We start from the raw sequence: 10626 nt of genomic DNA on the forward strand, positions 1-10626 counted from the left end.
AATAACATTGTAGAGAAATCAACTGACTGCAGCCATCACTAGTCACTGGAGGCAACCAATATTTACCAAGGAGAACCTGATGACTCTGAATGGCTAAATTGGCTTAGGTCTATCCTTAACAGAAATTATTAGGGTGAATAAGACATTCAGTACAGCCATGGCTTGTGATGGTGGTAGGTATGTGGTGGGGAGGCATCAATTTTCTGGGAGTTGCCTGCATAGTTTCATTGAGATACAGGAACAAATTGGCTTATATCAACTGTGATCCCTTTGTAGGTGGTGCCTGCTCACAAGTGACTCAAAGTCGATCATTTGGCACTGTCAGGGCTGCCACTCCAAATGATGCTGAAGCCCTGACCCCACCTCCATAAAGGCTGCAGCATCCCAGGTGACACCAAATGAAGCTATATTATCCTTCAGCCCTCCAGGTGCTGGAGCTGTAGAGTAACCAGAAAGAAGTAGAGAATACCAATCTCTTGGCTTGTGTTGACTTTCTCACCCAGGCCCCCAAGCTGCACTTGTACTCAGAGTCCCATAAAGACTCAAGGAAACAGCTATTTTATCCTGTGGTTTTAACATCTTTCTCCACAAGGAGTCAAAAGCCACAGCTCAGGAAGCACTGACAGTAGTAGTAGTTGTTTCATTATCTCATTATCCCAAGTCTCCCTGAATAAGGTGCCCTCCTCCAGCCTAAAACAAACACCTGGTGTGTATAACATCATACAGATAGACCCTGGTAGATAATATCTGTGTGTGTTCGAGTTTGTATTTGGGGAGGGGGTGCTGCTGAGCACCATACAAGTTTGTGTTTAGAATGATGTCTATCCTACCCTCATGCATGCCAAGTGGAAAAATTATATTTGGTAAAGATTAGTCATTACTCAATTTGGGGTAATTTTTTGTTGTGCTTAAAATCTTTTGATACTTGGAATACTTCAGAATGTTTATTATAGATTGAAGTTGTACCAAGGTAACAACTTATTTGCAGATACCTAAAGGGAGCTGGCAATCACATTCAGACCCACAGAAGCATCCAGTTAGGCATTAAAACAGTATTTTAAGTTTTTAAAACTAAGTTGTTATGATTTTAAAATTAAGAAATTTCACTTTAAAATATCTTAATGTTCATATGTATTTGAACAATCACACTGTGCCCTCATTTCTAAATGGCAGTAATGGATTATGACTTTTAGAGAGGGCTTTAGTCTCTGGCTTTGGCACTTTCTACTTGCCTGTTTATTCTGTAGGTATTTATATTTGTGTTGTCTACTTTAGAGTCTCACTCAAATGGCATACTTATGGAGGTGTCTAAAGTAATTCTATAGAAGTCAACTAACTCTACTAAAACCTCTATAAATATCACATCATAATATCTTGATCTTAATTTCATCTTCTCCAGTGATTTCCAAAATTTTATCCATGAACCAGCATCTGAATGGCTGCAGGAAAATTAACTGGGATAGTTTTCTGAATTTGAATTAGTAGGCCCCCATCCTTAAACACGTTGATTTCAGTGTGGGTCAGGGATGGAGCCTGTCTACCTTTTTCACTAAAATATCTGGGCAATTCTCTTGCATAGTGTATTGGGAGCCATTGGTTCCCTGTCCTTCTCACCCTAGGTGGGGAGGGATGAGAGGGCCACCGAAGTACATTAACTACTGCAGCTGAACTGCTGGACAGGTCCATTAATTAAATTTATTGGCATTAATCCCTTTATTTCAATCTGTCAGAGCATCTCACTGAATGAGAAGGTCAGGACCCAAGAGAAGGGTAGCTGAAGCCAATATTACAGAAGCAGAAGTGGATCAGATGTCTCTTCTGCTTCTTCTGTTTTAATCCAACTTATTCTCTGATGAACATAAGCTTCTCTGCCCTGCTCAGCCTCCAAATTCCCCAGACGTCTTACAATTTTTCAAAACCTTTGACGGAGCGGAGGAAAACGTGAGGAGGAGTGAGAAGGGTAGGCACTTGAGTGATTCTTTAGTTTGATATTTCTCTTAACTTCTACTTTTTCTTTAATCTCCTCTATCCACAGATATTCTTTGAGATCCTTACACAGTATCAAGACAGCACACTGACATTCTGATTGTGAATAAATATTTCAAATACATATCTTTAGTGTAGACTTTGATATTGATCTTTTTTTTAGGTCTTTGTCAGTATTTTTTACTGGATAAGATTCATCACGTATTTCCGGGTATATTGTCTTATACTCAGAGGTGGTGTATGGTAGAGGTAGAGGAAGAAATTAGGAGCTTCAAATTGGGGACCAGAATCCTTGTGTCTTCTGGAATCTAGTCCATGTCTGAGGTGTCACCTCACTCAGCACTCTATTAACAGCTTTAAAAAAATATAGCAGTTAAAAAGGTAAAGTCGTAACACACAGGAAAGCAACAATGTTCTGGTTTGTGGGATTAATCAAAGGAAAAACTGATAGGTGAGACTAAGTAGCTACCCATTGCTGGAAGACAGATGCTGCTTCTGTAGATATGAACTAATGGCAAATGAGATAAACTCTCTTGAATTATAATGAGTTCTTTTGTCTGTAAAAATATTTCAAATCCCATGCATGAGAAAATAGAAGTAATGCAACATAACTTTTGTGTTTTTGCTGAATGCTCCCAATGCAACAGAAACTATGATTAAATAAAATGTAGGTTTAAGAGATCCATGAAAAGAAGTCATACATATGCTCAGGAGCTCTTTTATTTTTTTCTTCCTTCTCTCTTTCTTTTTAAAAATCATCCCCCTTCATCTTTAGCATCATCTATCTTTCTCTATGCAAAGCACCACTGGAATACACTGAGGAGTATTCCAACCATTGTGAACTGTGTTTAGCTACTTCAGCTCCCTGTTTGTTTGCACCACAAGTTTCTGCTCTTATAAGTGCTTTAATCCTGTTCTACTCTACTTAGACCTCTTAAATTTTGAGCATTTTATTTTTAATAGTTTCAAATATCTTCTAAGGCAGGAAGAATAGTACAATTACTACCCATATATCCTCTACCTAAATCAAACAATCGGAACATTTTCCCATATTTGTCATATAAATAATCATGGCACATTCAAAGGAAGAAAATACATCTCCAGAAGTTATCCTTAAAAAACACAGGCATCGTGTTTACTAGAAAAATACTTTAAAATAACTGTCTTAAATATTCCCAGAGCTAAATAAAAACATGACAGATAACTAAAGAAACGTAGGAAAGTAATAAATGAATACTATGAGAAGAGCAACAAAGCGCTAGAAGTTATTTAATAAAAATAACCAAACAGAAGTCCCACAGCTGAAAGATGTAATCATTGAATTAAAAAACTTACTACAGTTATACAACAAGAGACTCAAGCAGACAGAAGAAAGAATCAGAAAATTTGAAAACAGGACATTTGAAATTATCTAGTGTGAGGAACAAAAAGAATTAAGAAAAGTGAACAGAACCTAAGGAACTTATAAGGTACCATTAAACAGACAAATGCATACACTATATGAGTTCAGAAGGAGAAGAAAGAGAGAAAAGGGTAGAGAGACTACTTGAAAAACATAATTGCTGTAAACTTTCAAAATTTGAGGAAAGGTATGGTTCTACAAGTGGAAGAAGCTCAATGATCTACAAACTTGAAGAGACCCACAGTGAGACACATTATAATCAAATTGCTAAGTCAAAGACAAAGCAAGAATCTGGAGAAGAACAACAGCAGAATGACTATTCATGTCATGAGTAAATCACAGAATTTCCCAATATTATCAGTGTGTCCCCAGATTATCAGTGGATTTCTCAGGAGAAACATCGAAGGCCAGAAGTCAGTGGATTGATACATATACAAAGCGGAAAAAAATAAATAAAACAAAACCATCAACCAAGAATTCTATATGTGGCAAAACTGTTCTTCAAAAAACAGGGAGAAATTGAGACTTTCTCAGATAAACAAAAATCTGTGAAAGTTCATAACCACTGAATCTGCTCTACAAAAATTCCAAATGTAGTCCTTCAAGTTGAAATGAAGGGATGCTGGATAGTAGCTCAAAAGCCATACAAAAATATAGAGTTCTCTGATAAAGGGAAGTACAAAGACATTTTTAAAAATTGTTATTGTAATTTTGGTTTTTAATTCAATGTTTTATTTTTGATAAGGTTTAAAAGACAAATGCATAAAATTGATTATAAATCTGTTAACAGGCACACATATATAAAGGGGTAATTTATGACATAAATAACATAAAGGGGGCAGAGCTACAAAGGAGTAGGGTTTTTGTATGCAATTGAAATTGAGTTGGTATTCATTTAAGATAGATTATTATAACTTCAGGAGGTTAAATATAATCCCCATGTTAACCAAAAAGAAAATATCTGTAGAATATACACAAATAAAATGAGAAGGTAATTAGAATGTCACTATAAAAAATTAAATAAGATGTATGAAAAATAAATAACAGAATGTCAAAAGTAAGTGCTGCTCTTTCAGTAATTAATTATAAATGGGTTAAAGTCGCCAACAAAAGGCTTAGATTGATGGAGTGAATTTTTGTTTTAACAGATCTAGCTATGTGCTATCTACCACATAGTCACTTTAGATCTAAGGATATGCATAGGTTGAAAGTGAAAAATAAAGGGTGGGAAATTCCACGTAAACATTAACTAAAAGAAAGCAGAGGTTCCTATGCTAATATCAGACAAAATAGACTAAGTCAAAAACCATTACAAGATATATTGAAAGACCTTGTATAATAATAAAAGTGTCAGTTAATCAAAGATATAACAATTATAAATTTGTATGCACCAGACATCAGAGCTCTAAATATATGAAGCAAATATTGACAGAATTGAAGGGACAAATAGGCAGATCTACAATAACAGCAGGAGAGACACCATATAATTCCAATTACCACGCATTAGGATGGCTATTGTCAAACAAACGAACAAAACCAGAAAAAGTAATTTTTGGCCAGAATGTGGAGAGATTGGAACCCTTTTGTCTTGCTGATAAGAATGTAAAATAATGCAATTGCTGTGGGAAACAGTAAAGCAATTCCTCAAAGAACTAAACATAGAATTACTATATGACTCAGCAATTCCACTCCTGGGTATAAACCCCCAAAAATTGAAGTCAGTGAGTAGAACAGATCTTTATACACTCATGATCATAGCACCATTATTTATGGTAGCCAAAAGGTGAACACTACCTAAGTGTCCATCAATGGCTGCATGAATAAACAAATTTGTTATATAATATATACACATTTGTTATATAACATATAACAAATTTTTATAATATATATATATCACCCAATATAAGAAAGATAGTTGAATATTCTTGCAACTATTAAAGAAATTGAATTGTTATGTAGGGGCCAAGGGAAATCCTTCCCCTCCCCTCTAAAGATTCACTAAAAATGAACTGATAATAAGGCAGATTAATAAGAGAAAAAAGCATACAAATAAATTTAATGTGCATAAGCACTGAAGAATTTCAGGATAGTTATCCAATGACCCAATGAGGTACACATAGTTGTATATCCATCTTAATAGGGGAAGGGAGTATTGGAGAAATGTGGCCATTTTGAGGGTTCATAAATGATAATTTTAGGAGGAATAAATAGGCCCAATGCTCAGACAACGGTCAGTATAATATACACAATGTAATATTATTCATCCTTATAAAGAAGAAAATTCTGACATGCTACAACATTGAAGCATTGGTAAGTGAAACAAGCCAGTCACAAAGAACAAATATTGTATAATTCCACATATATAAGGTACTTACAGTAGTCAAATTCTTAGAGACAGGAAGTAGGATGATGGTCACCACAACTTTGAAGAGAAGGTAAGAAGTTAGTGTTTAATGGGTGGTAAGTTTAGTTTAGGAAGATAAAAAGTTCTGGAGATAGATGGTGGTGATATTTGCATATCAATATGAATGCACTTAATGCCACTGAACTGTTCACTTAAAAACAGTTAAAATAGTACATTTTATATTGTTTATATTTAACCACAATTTAACAAAGTAAGTTATTGGTGATGGTAGGTACTTCATGTTCCGTCATATCAGGAGGCACAAAATGATTGGTTGATTCATTTTTCATGATAGTAGCAATCAGATTTGTCCATTGTAAAGTTATCTTTTTCCCTTTACAATTAGGAGATTATCTGTGTGGCAGTATTTTTAGCACCATCAATTTGTCAGTTAATGATTTTAGCATTCATTCCTGATCCTTGTTGAATCAAATACCTATTAGGAGCTATTAAATGGTGGTGTTATTTCCCCTGTTATTCCATCTATAATTGTTAGTCGATGTTTTTCTATAATAAAAGTTGTCTCTCATCAATTAGGACTATTTGGTGACATTTTATGGTCAATAAAATAAAAATATAATCGTTTAATTCATTAATTTACTAATTTCCACAGAAGGACTTGGTATAATTGTCATCTCTAATGGGAGCTTTTTTTTATTTATGTGAGTGTGTAGGGGTATGTGTGCATCATTGTAGTCTGAAATTGTTTATATTCGATATGCTTAAATCAAATACCTTTATCTTTATTTTGTCACTCAGATTGTTTCAATTTTGATTGGTAGAATCCCTTTTGACTGGGCCCTGGGTCCTTTTGACAGAACTCCATTGGTCTTGGAATGCTTTTTGCTTTCTGGGACCAAAAAATGTCCCAACACTGTATTTTCCCTATTAGATCTGGAAACAGCTATTTTCAGAAACAAAGACAGTCTCCTTTAGAGACGAATGGTGTATAGAAAGCAAATTTTGGACATAAGTGGTGCCCAATACTACTTAGGTATTATTGCTCTTCAGCCCTTTCATGGATAGATTTTTTAAACTCATGAATTTATCATTTTGTTTTTATTTTAACTTGAACAAGAGATTTACTTAACTTCTTGAACTTTAGATTTGTATCTCTGTTCCCTTACAAATGAAATCTTGATATATAATAACAAACAACTATCTATTTGTAGCATAATACAATATTCACAAAAATGATTCAAAACAAGGAAATAAATATTACCACTGAGGAAAACAAAACAAAATTTCTGGATAAAGTTTTAAATTTATTTTCGTAATTTTTTTTTTTTGTCTTAGAATATATCCCAGTGTTACATCAGTGCTGTTTTTAATGGCACTAAAATAATTATTTGCTCCATGTGGCCAATATTATAAGGTTCATTTGTTTCAGATGGTTTTCACTTTAAAATTTTTATTCCTTTGTTTTTCTGCTTTTATTATTATTTACTTTTAGGCATTGTATGATGTTTACATGGTTTAAAAGTCAAAACAACAATTTCAGAGACATTTAATTTCTATCTCTGTCCCCTCACCCCATAGCTCTCTACCAGCTATAGCTGAACATTTAAAAAATGTTTGGTTATTTTTTCTGATGATTCTCATTTTAAGGGTGTGTATAATATATAAAATCATATACATATATGTTCTTATTTCCTCTCGCTTCTCACATAAATATTAACCCTTTTTACAGTGTTCTTGGTCTTAGTTTTTTAATTAACTTTTTCTAAAGATTATTCCATGTAAGTTTATATTTTCTTCATCCTTTTTATCTGGCCACATAGCAATTTAATGTATAATTGCATTGTTTCTTATTTAACCTCTCCCTTATTAGGATACATTTAGTGTTCTTTTCTGACTTTTACTAATACAAATAATGCAGCAGTCAATAAGCTTGTGAATTATATTTTGGACTTCTGCAGGTATCTTTTCAAAGTAAATTACTCCAGGTAGAATGGTTAGGTGAAAGCATGGATGCATTTGTAATTTAGCTAACTTAATTTTATTTACTGTCCAATGCCTACTGCCTCCTCCACATAAACAGTATAATGCAGTGGGAAATGCATGGGCTTTGGAGTCACACTGGCCTCGACTTGAACCTGGTGCTATAACTTAACTAATAAACTATGTGAACATAAAGATTCATAATTCCTACTTCATAAGGTCTGTGTTAAGACGAAAATAAATGATGTCTGCCAAAAGCATCGAGTACCTTGTCTTGTTGCAGCGGCAATGCGCTCCATAGATCAGTTCCTTTTTCAGTCCTCAGGTTAATAAAATCTGAATGACCTTGACACCTAGATGTTTTCAGAATCTGGATTCCTTGTTACAGATTCTGTTGTGACAGCTCTAATTAAACTTAATACAGCCTTAATTTAGCCAAGAGTATCCTTATGTTTTCTATAGAAAACTTTAGCCTTTGTTATGTTAACCTAGAGTGCCTATCGCTGACCACTTACAAAACTGTATGACATCATTCCTCTCTGTGTCAAAGTTAACCACAGATTTTCAATAACATGCTTTACTGGCCAACCCGTGGAAAGAAGGGCTTATCAGTCTGTACCCGAAATCCTCTGCTACATCTGTTTTTAGGAATCCAGAACTGAAATCTATGTGATCAATTTCTATCTTAAACTATCTCACCATTTTGAATTCTAAAAATTTTCTGAGCTTTAGTTTATCAAACTCTCTCTGTTCTTTCACTACTAATTGCCAGGACACTTCTCATGAATACTGATTGAGCCCAAACAGCCTAGGCCTGTGGATAAAGGAGATTTTTTAAGGTTGCTTGGATCATCCTGGCTTAGCAACACTCATGCATAAAGGTATAAGTCTATACCAAATGAATCAGAGACTAACTTGCTGAGGTAATTAGTGTTTCTAATTTGAGAAAGCAATCATATATGGATTATTCCTATAAATTATATGCTTCAATACAGTAGGGTCCTAGGCTTTTTAAAATCTATTTTCAATTTAAAACATAAATATTTAATGTTTTAATTGTTAAGTGGAGAATATCTATAGAAAATGCTCTTTTTTTTGTATTTCTAATTAAAAGTTGTTTTGGTCACGAATGGGGGTTTCTACTTCTTATTAACAAGAATCACTTCTTACTAGGGACTGCTCATGATTTGAGAAACAGATGAGCTAGCTTCACAAGGTCAGGTGGTCCCGCCCACCTGGTGACTGGACAAATTTGATTAACATGAAAATGAACTCTGGGTCTGGACAAACAGCAAACTCAGAAAATGTCAGGTGATAGGAAAACCCAGAACTGCCTCCTAATTTGGCAGCTGTTCTGAGATTATGATTTCTTCTGGATTGGGCAACATCTTAAATAAACCAGAAATCTCACTTAGTATGAAAACCCAACTCTTGCCTTGGTCTTCAGTGTCCTTTGTTTTGCACCTAAGTCAGAAAACGAAATGAGGATTAAAACCCTTCAAAGTATACGAAGAGCACAGACCATTTTCTCCTGGTGCATTTTTTAAAGAGGATAAGACACATTAAGGGTGATTTATATTCTGTCAGCTTTATTTGAGAGGAATGATAGTCAACATTTCAACCCACTTTTACTAACATTTCTGAAGAGAAATATTTTCTTCCCCTTTAACATACTGAACTAATCTTGGTTTAAAATCTTATAATGATGCCTCAGATATCTGATGGAATTTTAGACTAAGTTAAACAAAGGAAAGAACCATTTCTTAAAAAGGATTATATACAGTGATGTGACTGAATATATTATTCTAGTATTTTAAATTTTACTTGATGCTTCTGATATGCCACATAATTTTTTTGCTACCCATGCAGTCTTGAATTACAGAATAAAAGAGATCTTCTAGAATCCATGAGGTGAAAGTCACAGCTGTAGACATTTCTCCCAATTACAAAAGCACCTTTTTTTCAAACCATTCTCAATCTCTGGATTTTTGCAGTGCCCACAGAAACCAGTGGCACTTTAGAGGACAAAGGATATGACTACTTCCCACATATTTCCTTCAAGTCAGAAGCCTGCCAGGAAGCTCCTAATTCGACCCTTGGGAGCAGGTTGATCCGGGCAGAAGTCTCTAGGGACTGACCGAACGTTCCAACATCCCTACCTATTTTCTCCATAGTGTTGTATTCACAGGCAAGTGTTACCTTAGCATTAGGAGATTTTCTTTTCCAGTTTCCTCTGTTAACTTTAACATCTCTCTTAAGAATTGATACAGCAACCCAGTGCTAACAAGTTGCTAATGAATTAAAAACTATTTTATTGAGAATTCTAGAAGAGAGATAAAGGGCAAGTTAGAGAAATGGGTACTGAATGGAGGAACACACATCCCCATTTCAAGAGTGCCCTGGGACAAGTGGCCTCACACTGAGAGCACTTGGCCAATAGAAGTGAGTGGGTCAGAGAGGGAGAGACAAACTGCAGTGACCAACTGGGCAATTGTTGCCTTCTCATACAATTGCATGCAATCTTACAATAAATGAAGTAGAGTTGGGTGCAGAATGGCTTTTTCCTGCCAACCTTATAAATCAGAGTAAGAAATCATCAGCCTAGAGGGGAAAGGGCCTTTAACTTCATTTTCCTCTAAGGTCAAGTGATGTGGTCATTTTTGTTTAATCCTTTGCACAGTTTCCTCCTAACTGACCACCAGAGGCACTTGGTGTGGCTGAAGGTAGAAAAGAATTGGAGAGTTATGAACTGGATAATACAGGAATATCACATTTTCAAAAAATGAGTAATAAGTATAAGAAACATGAGGACCCTTAGCTAAGTGGATGGCAGAAGGTGATGTCGGGATTCATGAACCCTGGGGAACCCCGGCACCAGGTCACTCCTGCTCTC

Source organism: Macaca nemestrina, chromosome 8 (assembly GCF_043159975.1).
Source record: "Macaca nemestrina isolate mMacNem1 chromosome 8, mMacNem.hap1, whole genome shotgun sequence".
NCBI classification, from domain to species: Eukaryota; Metazoa; Chordata; class Mammalia; order Primates; family Cercopithecidae; genus Macaca; species Macaca nemestrina.